This window comes from Eulemur rufifrons, chromosome 8 (assembly GCF_041146395.1).
Source record: "Eulemur rufifrons isolate Redbay chromosome 8, OSU_ERuf_1, whole genome shotgun sequence".
In the NCBI taxonomy this organism is placed as follows: Eukaryota; Metazoa; Chordata; class Mammalia; order Primates; family Lemuridae; genus Eulemur; species Eulemur rufifrons.
Genome location: NC_090990.1, coordinates 36,623,772 through 36,640,878, shown reverse-complemented (window position 1 = coordinate 36,640,878; position 17,107 = coordinate 36,623,772). Strand labels below are relative to the sequence as shown.

General features: G+C 41.0%; 1 protein-coding gene and 1 pseudogene across 2 annotated transcripts in view; one reads left to right on the top strand and one right to left on the bottom strand.

The window, feature by feature from the left end:
• The window catches only part of ELAVL4 (ELAV like RNA binding protein 4), a 141,992-nt gene that overhangs the window by 101,044 nt on the left and 23,841 nt on the right, over positions 1–17,107 (bottom strand). The gene's annotated exons all lie outside the window — the stretch shown is intronic.
• On the top strand, positions 2,463–2,964 carry LOC138389510 (glyceraldehyde-3-phosphate dehydrogenase pseudogene; annotated as a pseudogene).

The window sequence follows — 17,107 nt, the reverse complement described above, 5'->3', positions numbered from 1 at the left end:
TAATTCCTGGTATAGATTTTGTGGACAGACAGAAGAATGAATGGATCAACAGATGGACAGGGTCGGTTATAATGAGCTCGAGCGACCAAAAAAAGCATCAGCTGATATAACATTGTGTGGCCTAAGGAAAGAGTTTGGAAGTATAGAGATTTGGGTACTAATTGCATTCATGTCTCACAGACCTTAAGCAAGCCACTTAATCTCTCTAGACCTCAAGTAGTCTTATCTATTAAATGGGGATAATGCATGAAATCTCTACCTCACACAACAACAGCTGGGAATTTTAATATGAGATGATAGAAGTGAAAGTGTTTAGAAGAAAATGTTGTTTCAATATAACATGATTTCAGAAAAAAAAATCAGCCACTTTAATATTACCTGGAGATATTTTTGATGGAAGCCAATACTGTTTTTCCTTCAAAATTGACGCATGGCTATGCTTTTTCTAGGTCTGTTACAGAACAATAGATGACAAACTTCTGTGTTGGGAAACTCTGGGGTGAGTTTTTCTTTCTCTTGCTAGATGAGAGGAAAAGGATCTGTCCCCTTTATGGGTTTGGGGTTTCAACTTTCAAGGTCTAAACATTTTTGATGGCCTTGAACTAATTTCGGCCACCATCGACAGAATGGGAATGGAAAAATCCCCACCACATCTGCCTTGTCAGGGGGTGAAGGAGAGAACCTTCTAAATAGCCTCATTATTGGTCCCAGCTGAATTCTGCTCCTGTTCCATGATGCCAGCAAAAGCATTTTAGTAAGATGCTGCCAGCATCAAAAACAGATCCACTTACAGTTTCCTGTAAGCGTATCTGCAATGGCAGAAGGTGGCGTGCAGCCAGGTGTGAGCGTGCGTGCGTGCTAAAAATCTCCAATACGTCAAGCTGGAGGAACAATTCATGAAATGAAATTCAACGTTCTATTTCTACTCCAAGAACTCAGTTTAAGTCACCGGAAATTCAGCCGGGTAATTCAGCTCCAAGTCTTTGCAGCTTTACGGATTCGGAGAATCTCAGAGATAGAAAGGTCCTCTGCATTCTTCTAGCTTATATTTCCCCCTTCCCTACTAGCACTTTCAAACAAGGGGTCACTGAACTCTGCTTACATACCTTCAGTGAGAGGGAGCTCATTCACTACTTTTCCAATAATTTGCCCCATTTTGAGTTAGCTCTGACCATTGGTCAGGGACTGCCAAGTGTCCACCAAATCTTGTTTCCTTTTCTGCCTGGCCACCCAGTGAAGCTACATTGGGACTGAGTGACTGAGTTCTGGTCAGTGGAATGTAGGTGGAAGTGATGCACATCACTTCTAAGCCTGGTCCCTAAACAACTTCTGTACGATGCTCCGTCTTCACTCTCTCTTTCCTTGCCTACCAAATAGATGCAGAGGGTACAGGAGGGAACTCCAAAGTTCTGATGGACAGCAAAGACTCTAGATGGGAAAGGCCTGGGCCCCTGAATGACTGTGTGGAGTACAGTCTCCTCTGGATCCATGTTGAACTGTGAAATGAGCAAGAGATATCCTTGACTACGTTAAGCCAGTTTAGGGTTGTTTGTTACAATAATTTGCCTATTCTGACTAATACAGACAATTCTTTTCAAATATACTAGACTAAGTGTCTTAGAAGTTACCATATCATCATCTTTCTTAGGAGTCTAGTGGCACACATTGTATAGAACATATTAGAATAGCTCTGTCTATATACTACTGTCTCCTGAAAAGTGAAAAAGAGTCGTGTGGGAAGGCGGGGGAAAGGAGTACGGGAAGGAAGGAGAGGTGGGGAAGGTCACATTTTTTCAAAGACCAGTCTTCTCATGCATGAGAGTTTCGTTTATCCCTTATGACAACCCTATGAGATAGATACAATCACCAACTTTTTAAACAGGAGGAAACAAGAGAATCAGGTTGATGTACATAACCTTTGACGGAGCCTGTTTAGCCTTTGCCATTCCCCACTGATTTCAGCACCAGAACCTTCCAACTGTCCTCTGTGAACAGACCTTCTCACAACTTCCACCTGCCTCTCTGATGTCCAAACACCAACCTGAAAATTCCTGGCTTTATGTGCTAGGACCCCAAATGTTAGGCTTTTAAATGACTCTGAAAACAAACATCTGAACCCCTTAGGCATTGAATTTCCCCATCAGGCTGTTCTTCTGCAGGTAGCCCTAGCAACCAGCTGTGTTCTCCCTGTACCTGGCCCTATCCTTCCCACCCCTGATGGAATCTACTGAGAAAATACACCCTCCCTTCAAGCTCATTCTAAAAACAGAAAGGGTAAGAAAGATGTTTTTAAAACCTCATATATATTAAAAACCCAATACTTAAGAGAATATTGAAATTAAACCAAAGTTTTTAAAACATATCAAAGTTTTTTTTTTAAATCACATTAGAAGCTAAGGAGATCATAGTGGAATCTAAAAGGAAGACTTTCCGGAAGCTCACTGGCATGGCCTTCTGCGTCCCCACTGCCAACATGTCGGTGGTGGACCTGACCTGCCATCTGGAGAAGCCGGCCAAGTATGGCGACATCAAGAAGGTGGTGAAGCAGGCGGCGGATGGCCCCCTCAAGGGCATCCTGGGCTACACTGAGCACCAGGTTGTCTCCTCTGACTTCAACAGTGACACTCACTCTTCCACCTTTGATGCTGGGGCTGGCATCGCCCTCAACGACCACTTTGTAAAGCTCATTGCCTGGCACGACAATGAATTTGGCTACAGCAACAGGGTAGTGGACCTCATGGCCCACATGGCCACCAAGGAGTAAGAGCCCTGGACCACCAGCCCCAGCCAGAGCGCAGAGGAAGAGAGAGGCCTCAGCTGCTGGGGTGTCCCTGCCTACTCAGTCCCCATCTCACTGAGAATCTCCCCTCCTCAAGACACAGTTTCCATGCCAGAGCCCCTGAAGAATGGGAGGGGCCTAGGGAGCCCCACCTTGTCGTGTACCATCAATAAAGTTCCCTGTACTCTGCCAAAAAAAAAAAAGGAAAACTTTCCAAGTTGGAAATGCCTTATCTCTTTAATTTAATTTAGTCAGTTTTTAAGAATCTGTATTAGGTCCTCTTCTCTCTGCTCCCATCACTTTTCGCACTGTACTGATCAGTTATGGGTCTTTCGTTTTGTGCACTGAGAACTCCGCAGGACCAGAGACCATGTCTGGTTCTCCTCTTTATCCCAGTGCCTGGAAGTGTGGCAGATAACGCTTGAGGAGCTTGCTCACTTTCAGGGTGGCTTGTAGTCACAGAGCTGCTCCATTCCTTTGCTGTGGAGACGGAAAGCCTTGCTTTGGGTCTGCATCAACAGCTGTGAAATGGGGCTATGCCTGCACTCAGCCTGCTGCACAGAATAACTGATAACCTTAAGTAGAACCACATATAGTCATTTGAATGGATCTGAAACCTCACTGCCACTCACCAAAGTTTAACGGATTATTCTGCTGCTAGCGTTTGGAGAACTGGGTCTGTGGGAGGGCGTGAGAGGTGCTGGCTGGCTATGTGGATGGGTGCCCTTTCTTGTTTTCTGGTTTGTGGTGCCCTCAGTAATCAGAGGAGCCTGTCTGTCCTTGGGGATGGAAGGGATTTGGTAGTTAATGTTATGGAAGTAGCATTACTATTCTGCTAAGACCTGCAGGCCAGCAGTTGGCTTTCTTTTATTTTAAGAACTTTATGAGGCTTGAGGCTGCACATTTTTAGATCTCTTACTTTGTCCAAGTTAAATATTTGTTTCCAATTTTGACATCAGCTGAATCCATCAGTTCAAGGGCATCGACTCTTCAGTGAGGAAGATGAGAAGCTCAGAGTTTTGTTAGGGACATTTGGGGAAGAGTTGGTCTACAGAGAGAAGGGATGAGCTGGAGGACTTCCTAAAAGGATTCTATGATTCAGATGTTTTAGACAAAAGTTAATAAATAACTCAGCATGGTAAGAAAGATGAAATCAGCACAGGGATGTTGTTCAGGTATTATATGCATGTGCCTATATTTAAGTGATTTCAGGAGCTCGGAAGTGAGTTCCCAACCCAGCAAAGACCGCTAGCCACACTGACATCACGATGCTCATACATCCTTCACTCCAGTGCAATGCTTCCATCCACCAATTCCATCTGTGAGTCAAGATGTTTCCAGTCAACAATAAGCAATTTCTTACAATTAAAGCAAGTGCTCTGAAGCACTCACTACTCAATCGCACCAAAGGTATACAGAGCCTCAAAGGAACTATCAGAATAATTTTTTTAAAACATAGATCAGCTTCAATGATCTTGTAATTTGCATGTTTACTGGGTCTAGAAACCAGAATTTAATAAGACAATAAAGCTTTTATATTAGTTGGGCCACCATAACAAAATAACAGACTGGGTGGCTTAAGCAACAAAAATTTATTTTCCTGCAGCTGTGAAGGCGAGAAATTTGAGATCAGGGGTTGGGTTCTAGTGGGGGCTCTTCCTTGCACGCAGACGTCTGCCTTCTTGCTGAGTCCTCACAAGGTAGACAGAAAGAAAGATCTCTCTTCCTCTTCTTACAAGGTCACCAGGCCTACCAGATTAGGACCCCATCCTTATGACCTCATTTAACCTTAATTATCCCTTAAAAGCCCTCTCTCCATACAGTTACATTAGGAGTTACAGCTTCAACATATGAATTTTGAGGGCACAATTTAGTCCACAGCAACTTTTCATGTAGAAAGTTCCGTGTCCACTTCAGGTGGTTACATTTTAAGTCACTTCACTAAGGCGAAATTTACAAAAATTAAAATCTATTTATCCTCAATGGATTGTTTTAGCTAAGATTTTTTTTAAAAATGCGATCTAGGAGATATAGTCTGTTGTTTATAACCAAAGTTGTAAAATACTTCTCTGGAGATTGTGAAAAGAGATGGCAGAAAGTACTAGAGTGGAAGGCATGAACAGTAAGCATCAGTATTCTAGCACTAACTAGCTGTTTCACACTGGCTAAGTTCTTAGCCCTTTCTGTGCTCTGTTTCCTCATTGTATCAAGCTGGTTTAAACAAGAAAACACATTAATTTAAAATAAACCAATTTTAGCATTCCATTTCTGGCTGACTGCTGTGGCCATCCAAATCAATACAGTGATTAGGAAAAGATTCTTGCCACAAAGTGGTCTTCATAAGGAAAATAATGGATGACGAAGTAAATGTACTTAAATCACGGGATCATTTTCTTTAGTTTTAGGCTCAGAAGATAATTGATTGGTTCTCCAAGCCCACTCTCTTCCTTGGTACTGGTATTCTCCCCTTGGAAAAGGTGATGGAAACAATGGGAATCTCTCCCATTAGCTGAAGAACAGCAGAGGCCAGGGAATGACTTGAGAGGCCCTGAATGGACTGGCCTTGGATCTGCAGAGTCCCAGAGACAATGCATTCACACTACAGCAGCCCCCATCCCTTACAGAATATAATGCACATCCTCCCCTCTCTGAAAAGCAAACAACAAAGGAACACTGGCTCCAATCCAATTATCTGGGGAGTGCACCACTTCCAGGACTGCAGGAGGTAAGGGTCGGAGAGCTCATGGCACGAAGAGCTCTGAAAATATATCCCTTACATAGAATGTATGCTTCTGGCTTAAAAACATTAATTCCATTGCAGAGAGTCACTGAACATTTTCCCAAGGATTCCCAAGATCTCTTAAGCCATAAAAAGCATCCTTATTATATTAGTATGCTAAAGGGTTCCTCCGCGTACTATTCCAGGAGAGAGCAGAGAGAGAATGAAAAAAAAAAAAAAAAAAAAAAGCTGAATGATTCCAAGGAACTAAACAAAGAAATACCTTTAAAGCTTATCTAGTCATACCTCATTTTGGAATCTATTTTTTCAAAGCCAAATTAGAAAAATTCACACCAATTTGGGGGAAGATGCTACAGAACCATGTATTTATAACTCATACAACTTTAATGTTCCTTTATACAATTAGAAAGCACCATCTAAACAAGACATGCTTATTAAACTATAAAATAACTAGGAAAAAAATATAAGTAACCATTTATCCGATCTTGGACTTTTCTAAGCTTAAAAGCAAATAACAAGAAAAAATATTGATAGTATTGCCTACGTGTAAATTTAAAACTTCAGTAAGTCTAAAACAATAAAAATTATAAGGAAGACAAGCTGGAAAAATATTTATCGAAGATATAAAAAAGGATTACTGCTTGTACTATTTAAAGCACTCACATAAATGTATTACAAAAGACACTATATACTCAGATGAAATACACAAAAAGTTATCCAAAACAGGACTTACAACTAGTTAACAAACGTGGGCAAACATCCACCCTCACAACTAGTTTAAAAACATGTACATTAAAATAATGCTGAAAAGGGGGAGTCTCAGCACCTATCTCCCCCTTCATTGTCTGCCTAAGGAGGCTTGCAGCTGTAAATATAGTCAAGAGCTTTTTATTTTTGGGCCACAGTCTCAGAAAGTTAAGTTTTTACCATGCTATGCATTAAATATTATCAATTTTTAAAGTGTTAACTTGATATCTGAATAAAAATGGTACCTCATCTGTCAAGGATATAATATTGAAATGGTATTTGGACAGGTCTACATCAGCAATGACAAGGCAAATATTCTTTCTTTGCTCTGAATAAGTCTTTTCTTACCATTTGGATAATATAGACATAGAGAGAAAGGAGTGAGGGGCAACCCAATTTCAAGCAATGGCCACTTCTAGGCCTGGCAAAAGGAATTCTTCAGAGGGTCCTTCAAAGATTATGAGGACTGAAGATGAGGCCATTTTGTGCACCTCTGCTTGCTAGTGTTCTCTGTATTTATATTCTCTGTGTAACATCATAGGAAAAGAGGTCCAGGAAAGGACTTGGGTATTCTCAGAACCGTGGCCAAATGTCACTTTTATATCATCCCCTTACCAAATGAAATTTACTGAGCACCCACAGTGCACAAATACGGTTGGAATCACCTATCAAAATAGCTAAGACTTAAAATTGATGACACTGGCAAGGGTGTCTTGAGACTGGCACCCTTACACAGTACTCACAGTTGTAACCCCTTTGGGATGCTGGGATGAAATTTTTGCAGTAATATGAGTCAAGAGCCTTAAAAATGCTGCTAACTTTGATCCAATTTAAACCTCTTTATCATAATGATAAAGTGTTTTGCATAAAAAAACCTTTAGTGCAGCATCATGTATAGGCCCTATTAGGCCTAGACCTATAAAGATGAAGTGACACAAGGACACAATAAAAAGACAAATAAGACAAACTAATGGTAAATTGTAACAAGTGTTATGAAGGAAATCCAGAAGGTACTAAGAAAGAGAACAGACCTACTTAAGATAAGACTTTCAGGGAAAGCCTGTACATTTACGCTGGGACCAAAAGGATGAGGAAGAAAACTAACCATTTGTGAGCTAAGACAAGAGTGGTTGAGGCAGAGGAAACAGCCAGTGCAAAGGTCCCGAGGCAAGAAAATTCTTGCCTTGTTCCAGGAACAGACAGAAGGCCAATGTGACTGGAGTGTGACATACAAGGTGGAAACAACTAAGAGATGAAGTCAGAGAAGGAGGTGGAGCCAGATCATATAAGGAGAACGCTTATGCCATTACGTTAAGAGAAAATGAGAGGGTCGAAAACTGTGTTCACAGTATGATCTCAGCCATGAAAAATCATGTATACAAAAGACTTGGAAAAAGCATTCTAGAATATTTACAGTGGTTAAATGGAAGAGTACAGGCTTTGGAACTAGGGGAAAAAAAAAAAGAATGTCATAGCCAGGCTTCATTACTCACCACTTAGGAGGACAGCTATTTAACCTTTCTAAGCCTTAGTTACCAAATCTATAAAATCAGAATTATGTTACTTACCTTACAACAGTGGCTGACACATGGTAAGCATGCCTTACTTAAAGAGTATTTTTAAAATTATTACTACCATTACTCTTGGGTAGGAGGATCATGGATGATTTATCTTCTTTATACTGTTTTATATTTCCCTAATTCTCAACATCAAACATGTATTTCATAATCAGAAAAACACAAACTTTATTTTCAAAAATGTTCTGATGGCTATAAGAAAATGAACTATACTGTTAAAACAAATGCCTTTCCACTGCAACAAATACATTTCCATTGGTGCACAAGGCATTCAAGGGATCCCTGAATGTTGAGGGCAATGTGACATTTATAAGGGACCTTTAACAATAAAGGTTCAGCTATGCAAACATGCAGAGACTCACAATTAACTTGAAATATCAAACAAGTTGTTATTGACCTTTTAGGAGTGTCAACAATGCCACAAGTTCTCTACAAAATACAAAATTAAGATATATGGCTGCCCAGTTTGGTCTTACAAAAACCTTCAGAAACCTCTAAACAATCACAGAAAGTATTCTTTCTACTTCAATACAACTGATTTTCAGACTTCCCAGAAACATGGAAGATATTAGTAGCAGTGCCCTGGAGAAATTCTTGATTTGCTAACTTACTTTCTTGAATATGGAGTTTTCTCCTAAAATTTTATGTCTAATGACAACAAAACTGACTGCTGGACCTAGAAAAGGCAGATGCGCATTGGTGCCCACCTGCAGGTAGTTAGAGATGTTCATCCAGTGAAAGGGAGGAGGGGGCTTCGAAGTCAGACACACCTGGATTCAAGTTATAGTTGAACCTCAACAAGTCTGGATGATGTAAGTGATACATAACCTCTTTACGCTTCCAATTTCCTCACCTGTAAACAACTTTGCTGGATTAGTAATAATGTACTTAAGAAGCCTTGTAGAGTGCCCGGCACCTGGTAGATGTTCAAGAAATGGCAATTGGTATTATTCTCCAGGTGAGGCTAACTTCCTGGCCAATGTCTTTCATCTTTCTCCATCAAAAAGCTCAAAATCCCAGGATAATCCCCATTTTGAAAGGCTAGCTCTTCTGTGGTGGTTCACTCGGCACAAGGCACAGCTCATATAAGGTTGATTTGTAAATACAGGTGGGTAGGTACATAGGTACAGAGGTAGACAGGCAGACAGGTAGGTAGGTACAAAGAAAGGGAGGGAATGAGGAAAGGAGAAAGGAAAGTTTGTTCCATAGGGATAAACTAAATACCTAATTCTAACGAGCAATCCCATGTATGGAAATGAAAAGCATGTTTTTCAAGCCAAAAATCAGAACATGAGGTCTAAAAAGAATGTTGTCATGAAGATAGTGCATTTGAATAGCTGAAATCATGACTTCTATGGAAAGTTGTCTTAGTTGCAGACAGGTATGTAAATAGCTTCATAAAATCCATCCCCACTGCAAGATGTGTGAGGGCCACACCCACTAGAATCACCCTGATGTGCCTATTAACATGCAGATTCCTGGGGTCCAGGCCAGACAGACTGAATCAGCATCTGGATGAAGGGCTCAGAAATCAGCATTTTAACACAGTCTAGCAGATGATTCTTAGGCATGGCAAGAGCCAGCGGTCTAGAGGTAATGGAACTTAAAGTGCTCTCACTTAATACTGCTTTCTTCAGATTGTGAAGATGTGCCAGCGAAAGCTGGTGTGTATCTAGCACTTCATCTATCACAGACTGCTCTTAGTCACACATGGCCTTTCTCCATGTGCTGTCCATAACTTTCACTCTGGATATTTCACATTCTTGAAGAACCATCTGATTACCAGAGACAAACTGAATTCAGTTTGGGTCATGTCTTGCCATACTCAAATTCTTTAAAAGTCTGTCATTATCTGCACATGGCAGCTTGACTAACCAGGACAATGGACAATCCAGAAAACTGCTCTCTCAACCTCCACAACAAGGTTTATGATGATTTTATATACTAATATTAACCATCTTTGGGCTCTTTTAGCACCTCCACAAGAGGGCAGTCAGGGGAAAGTTTTACTTTTGTCAGAAAGCCTACCCTTAAAAGCTCTTCTAATCCTTGGATCAAAAGATGCCTTTTGGTTCTTTTAAAAACCAAGAACAAAATAAAATATCGGATATATTAAGTCACACTTTTAGAGATACATGTAACTGAATATTGACTCTGTAGGATGTACGTTTTAAGTACAAAGGCTTTGTATATAACTTCTCCCATTCTCTCTCCACCCTGACCCTCTCACCTCTCCAACAGGTCCACAAATTAATTTCTCTCCATACTGCAGCTCACTGTCTGGGAGGAAAGGCAGTACAGAGCAGCAAGTGTCATTGTGGGAAAGTCAGGGAAGGCTTCCCGGTGGAGGTGACAATTGAATTGAGACCCGTAGGATGCATAAGCAATGAGAAGGCTTTCTGGGGAAAGGAAATGGCATGCACAAAGACACAGCAGCGTAAAACTCCTGGCATATTTAGGGAACTAAAAAGAGCTTTGCTAAGACATTAAATTGATGGAGATGTTAGGGAGCGAGAGAAGATATTTTAGTAGGGAAGTGGCAAAATGAGATTTGTGAGTTAGAAATATATACACGTACATATATGAGAGAAATCATATGATGATGGAATTCACAGAATATCTGCCTGCTTACATCAGTGGGTATGTCAGCGTGAGTGTGTATATGTGTGTGTGAAATCAACAGCATATTACACCTTTGAACTCCCATACCCAGTTCTTTTCTGTAAGTAGCTAGTCCCTGGAATTGACTCACAGTTGCTCAATATTCCTGATCTTTGGAACATTCATCTTTCCTGTTGACAGCTTTTGCTAAGGTATTCTGATGTGTGAGCCCTACAGCCTACCCAGGGTCAGTACCAAGTTGGGAATGCTAGGGTCAGCACTCATTTACTAAATGTAATTAACCTCACTGATGGGAATTGTTCATGTTAGCAATGTTTAAAAACTGTGCTTAGAATTTCTCTGAGCCTACACGGAATACAAAGTGTGAAGATAGACAGTCAAGAAAGTGCTTCCAGCTGCTCCAACCATCCCAGATTAAGGTCAGAGTTCAGAACAGTCATTTCAGTGGAAAGGAAATCAAATCAAACCAACCCTAGAGGTTTTAAAATAAGATGGCATAAGCACTTTTAAGACGAGATTAATCACAAAAGAGAGAGGGGAAAGGGTGTCTTTGGGGAAGTGAGAGGAATAAAAACAAGGGTATATGGTTTTTACTGAGAAGCTGCTCTAAAAACATAGATTTGACTTAGTCAAAGAAAAATTTACTGAGCCCCAGTAATATTACTATTAATATAAATAACAATTAAAATCTTACATTTGTTTCTCAGTTTACAGTATGCTTTCAATTGTATCAGCTTTCCAACAGTACTGTGAAGTTATTACTTCAGTGAGGGCTGTGATATGCCTCCCAGGTCCTTCTCCAAAAGTGAAGGAATTAGGCCCCTTAACTGTCAACTCTCTTTGGAGTAGCCTTGACTGAGAGCTGCCTCCCACAAGGTCACGTCCACTTCTTGTTGAACCCACATCAGTGATTGGTCAACACAAGGTATACACACCTGGCACCCTCATCCTGACTCAGGCTATTTTGAAAGACTATCGCAGTTTCAGAGTTCCTCATGGGGTGGGTTGAGGCCTTCACTGAGACTACACTGTAGCCCCACTTCTCCTTTTGCCTGATGCTGCTTCTTTCTCTTCTCTTCCCTTTCCTTCCCCTGGTGAAGAGCCCAAGAACACTCCCTAATAAACCTCCTGCATGCTAGTCCACATCCCAGAATCTACTTCCTGGGGAATCCAACCTGTGACAATTATCATCCCAATTTTAAAGATGGAGAGCTGGGCGTGGTGGTGTGCACCTGTAGTCCCAACTACTCAAGAGGCTAAGGTGGTAGGATTACTTGAGTCTCAGGAGTTTAAGGCCAGCCTGGGCAATATAGTAAGACCTGTTTCTAAAAAAATAAATAAATAAAAATGGAGAAACTGAACATCTTAGTTGGTAAATTAATAGCCTGGCTTTCACCACTTGATGAGAGACGGACAAAGGCTAGAACTCAGACCCAGCAGATGTTACGCAATGGATGCCAGTGTGCTAGAGCAGCAGGAGATGGAAAAATCAATATGACTCTAACTCTTTGAGCTCACACTGGAGTGAGAAACACAAACACAGATGTAACCTGTGTGGCTGCCAACAGAGGCACATATGATAGGCACGGGAATGGAGAAGGGAGAGTGATGTCAACAGGATGGGCAATTTGCATAGGAGAGACCCAGAAGACATTCCAGGGAGACTGCAAGGAACACAGGCACCTTTCCTCTTTCACTTGTCCTGTTTCTACCACAGATCAGCAAGAGAGCACATCCACGAAGGGGTCAGTGATGATGGACAGTAGCATGGACTGACTGCTCCAGTTCCATTCACCCAGGAGTCTTGAGTCTGTATGGTGCCGTCAAAAGAGCACTATTGGCTTTGGAGTCCGGCCTCTGTTCCGTTTGTTCAGTTCCAGTTCCCCCGGTATGTACTACTTGGTACATGAGCTTTGACTTTGACATCTATAAATTGGACCATCCCACTAACACAAGGGAACTACTTGTGAAACATGCATTACACAGCTTGGCATATGGTAGTCAAGGGGTCAAAAAATGATAGGGTTTTATGTGGCCCAAGCTGTGTTTTGGAAATTCTTGGACTTCAATGGCTTTAAGTTAAGAGGACACTTCCTAGTTTTCCACTCACTCCACCTCTCCTTACTGACTTACTGTTGGCTGCGTCACACACTGATGTTACCCGACTGGTTCCCGAAAGCAGGTGAGTTTGCTCTCTGTGTAATCATTGCCACCACCACCTACAATTGCTGCAACATATACACATATATACACAAATACATACACACACTATATACAGTATATATTTATATACTAAATGCCAGGCTCTGTTCTAAACACTTCACAATTATTATCCCTTTTCACAGAAGAGGAAACTGAGGCAGAGAGAAGTTAGTAACTTGCCCCTAAGGTCATGTAGCTAGTGACACAGCTGGGATTCAAACCACGGCAGGATGGCTCCAGTTCCTGTGCTCCTCTTCACCATGCCATAATGCAGGCCATCTGTGTGCAGTAACAATTATAGACATGGATCCTTCCAAGGGGTAAAAGGAGGAAGGGATAACATTATTATGAAAATTAAATAAGGCAAGGAAAACAGGACAGTAACTGGCACATGGGAAGCACTGGATAGAAGTTATATTATCATGAAAGAATAACCTTTTCCCTTTGAATCAATGGTGACACCCCCTTTCATTTGTACAGTATTTTATAACTCACACAGCACTTCACAGCAAGCAGAGGAAGTGTGATGGTTAATTTTTATATGTCAACTTGACTGGGCCACAGAATTACCAGATATTTGGTACAACATTATTCTGGGTGTGTCTGTGAGGTGTTTTAAATGAGATTAACATTTGACTCAGGGTAGACTGAGTAAAGTAGATTGTCCTTCCTAATCTGAGTGGGTTTCAAAAAAGGCTGACCACCTCCCAACCCCTTGAGTAAGACGGAACTCCTCCTGCCTGGCTGCCTTAAGCTGGGACATCAATTCTTTCTTGCCTTCGAACTTGAACTTAAACATTGGCTTTTTGTGGACCTGAAGCCTGCCAGCATTTGGAATGAAACTATACCATCAGCTCTCCTGGGTCTCCATCTTGCTGACTGCAGATTTTGGGATTTGTCAACTTCCATAATTGTGTGAGCCAATTCCTTGTAACTCTCTCCCCCTCTACACACACAGACACACACACACACACACACACACACATCTCATTAAACCTATCAATTCTGTTTCTCTGGAGAACCTTCACTAATATTAGAATAGCTCTCACTTTTTCCATCTCACAGATGAAGAGGAACTGAGTCCCAGAGAGGTTAAATGACCTGTACAGGTTACAACTCATCTCCTCATCTTTTGTCACCAGGACTCGTTGAATCCTGTTGACTGTACTTTAATTCACTCAATAAACACTTATCAAGCAACTATTATGGGTCAGGCATTGTACCCCTAAATGATCGCCAAATTCACTCCTCCCTCTTTATTCCCATTCCTCCTGGCCCTACACTGCACAGCTTATCTTCCCTCCTGCAGAGGACTTATGGCTCCACACTTGCCTCCTGGCCCTAGCTGTAAACCCTGTCAGACCTTTCCCCATACACTATTGCCTCCAGGAATATGCAAACTTGATCACACTACAGTAGAACTCCCTGCTCCATCCTGGAGATACATTCCAACACCCCCAGTGGATGCCTGAAACTGACATAGTACAAGGCCCTATATACACTATGTTTTTTCCCTATACATACATACCTATGATAAAGTTTAATTTATAAACCAGGCACAGTAAGAGATTAACCATAACTAATAACAAAATAGAACAACTAAAATAATATAATAAAAGTTATGTGAATGTGGTCACTCTCTCTCTCTCTTTCTCTCTCAAAATATCTTATTGTATGTAATATTTTCAGACCTCAGTTGACTGCCGGTAACTGAAACTGTGGAAAGCAAAGCTGCTGATGAGGAGGGACTACAGTACTCTCGACTGAAACCCTTCACTACCTCCCCATAGCCTACATTTATAGATGCTCCTTGACTTACGAGGGGGCTATGTTTAGCTACTGAATGTGTATTGCCTTTGCAGGATTAAGTTGAAAAATCCTAAATTGAACCATTGTAAATCAGGAACCACCTGTATTCTAGCACAATACGCAAAACCCACTGTGGTCTGGTCCCTGCCATACCCATGCAGCCTTCCAGACCTCCATGCCTGAGCTTTCTTGACCTACAATGGCAATAAATGATGGGACTACAACTAAAGCTCCCACTTCTCCCTCTTCTTCCTCTCTAACACTCTTCTACAAAGAAGCCAGTGGATTTTAAAATAAATCAAATCTTTGGATCCAATAAAATGAAAATGGTATTACGTGATGAGTACACAGGAGCTCACTTTAAAATTCCTTTAACTTCACTGTATGTTTCAAAATTTTCATTATAAAATGAAGGAAAAAATATCATGCCTCTCCCCTGCTGAAACCTTTCAATTGCTTTTCCTTGAACCTAGAATAGAATAGAATTCCCAAAAATGTCACCTACTGGAACTTCCGTGATTTGTCTCCACCTGTCTCCTTGTTGGCCTTACAGCCCCTTAAACATGCCAAGCTCTTCCCTGCCTCAGGGCCTTTAGACACACATAGCATTCCCCATCTGGCACACACTTCATCCTACTTTCTTCTTGGCTACTCCATTAGGTCTCTGCTTAAATATCCCTTTCTCACAAAGACCAAATCCAAATTATGTTCTATTCTTTTAGTGTCTTATTGTTTTCCTTCATAGCACTTAATATAATTTGTAGATAAATGTTTATATGTTTTTTAATATTATTTATGGTACCCCCTGCCTTAGATTATAAGCTTCATGAGGTTTTGCTCATAACTGTGTCCCCAGTGCATAGCATACAGCAGGTGTCTAATGTGTTTGCTTAATTAATATTCTGTAAACTCATCACACAGCTGAGCATTTTCTCACCTCTGCTTTTATAGTTCCTTCTATTGAGATTGACCTGTTCCCTCCACCCCAACCCCAGTGTCTTCATCTGGCAAATTTATATTTCATCTTTAAGCCTTAGCTCTACCATGCCCCTTTTCCCCCAAGGTTATTAGGTCACTCTACAGGAACTCCCACAGCTCTTGCAGCACTGAGCTCACCATATGGTAATTGTACTTTATCTTTTCTGTGAGTTCCTCAAGGAAAAAAACTGGGTCCCTTTCCTCCCTGAGAACTCCTGAGCCAGCACAAGGCCTGCCATATAGTCAGCCCCAGTGAACATTTACCATAAGGTTATTGACCTAAAAGAAAAAAAGCAGAAATGTGAACAATGTACCTGGCATATAGAAGGTGCTCAATAAATGGCAGGAATTATTGTCACTATTATCATTTCTGTACCTGATCTCCTTATGAGTGTTCTTTAAACTATCCTTTAATTCACTCAACAGATATTTCTAGAGTGCCTACTCTGGAGTGTATACAACGAGGACAGTTAACATAAGGAACTGGTCAGAGACAGGCTCCTCAAGGAACTCACAATGAGATAAGACAAAAATATAAATAATTGTAAAACAAGTCCTAAAAGCTATAAAAGAACCTGGCTGGGCTTCAATCACAGACTAAAGAGGCATAGCCTAGCCAGCCAGGCCATGCTACACCGGCAGCCATGGCCCCAAGACCCTTGATCTTGAGCTTTACCAGTAAAACCTCTCAAAGAATGTTATTCAAAATGCTGGCCACCAAACTTACTCACTCACCTCTCCTACCTACCATGCTGGTGACCCAGCATGCCTTGTAGCCAAACCTAGACAAGTCCAGCTCACAGTCTTGTTCACATGATCCACTGAAGATGTCCAGAAAGTAACCAAAGGTATAGGAGTCTTACCTGGACGTCCAGAGCTTCTGGGACTTCTAGATCCTGTGTCAGACCTCTACTTTCCTAAGCATTTAGGCCCTTTTACACCCCCTTGCCTGTTTAGGTATGGCCATAATTATATTCTGATAAGGCTCTTGGTGTTTTTCTCATTTATAAAGCCACTAATGACATCTCAAACTCCAGTGGATGAACCAAAAGTTAACATTTTATGTTAATGTTTCTTATGTGTGTGTGTTCACTAAAAGGTAAGGAATTGTTTTGTTCTTAATTCATTTTATCATAAATTTTTATGTATACCATTGATTTTGCATTGAAATGATTGTGCAAAGCATTTTAGCTAGAATCCTTATTTAGCATCTTGCAGACCACAACACCTAGTACTAACGATTTTTCACAAAAAGAGGGACATGGGTTTTTGTTACCTTGCTTTAAAAAAAAAATCAATAGAGCATCGGTGCCTGTATTAGAGATTAAAATAACTTTTGCCTCACAATTAAGGGGAACTTTTAAAAAAATAATAAAAGAGAATTTGTCAAATATCCTTGCCTGAGTCCACAAAATTTCCAAATATATTAAAAGTTTAAAGATACAAAAGAAGGAAAATGTCCAAATATGAAGTTAAGGGCCCTGAGTTTATATCCTAACTCTACTACCTGCTATGAAGGACTAGCAGAATGTTTCTTCCTCTGTAAAGATGTGACAATACTCTCCATTCCTGGGTGGGCTGTGAGACTAGAGGGAGACTGTGTGAGCAAAAGGCTGAGGAGAATGTGCAGGTGCATTTTACCTTGCAACTTGA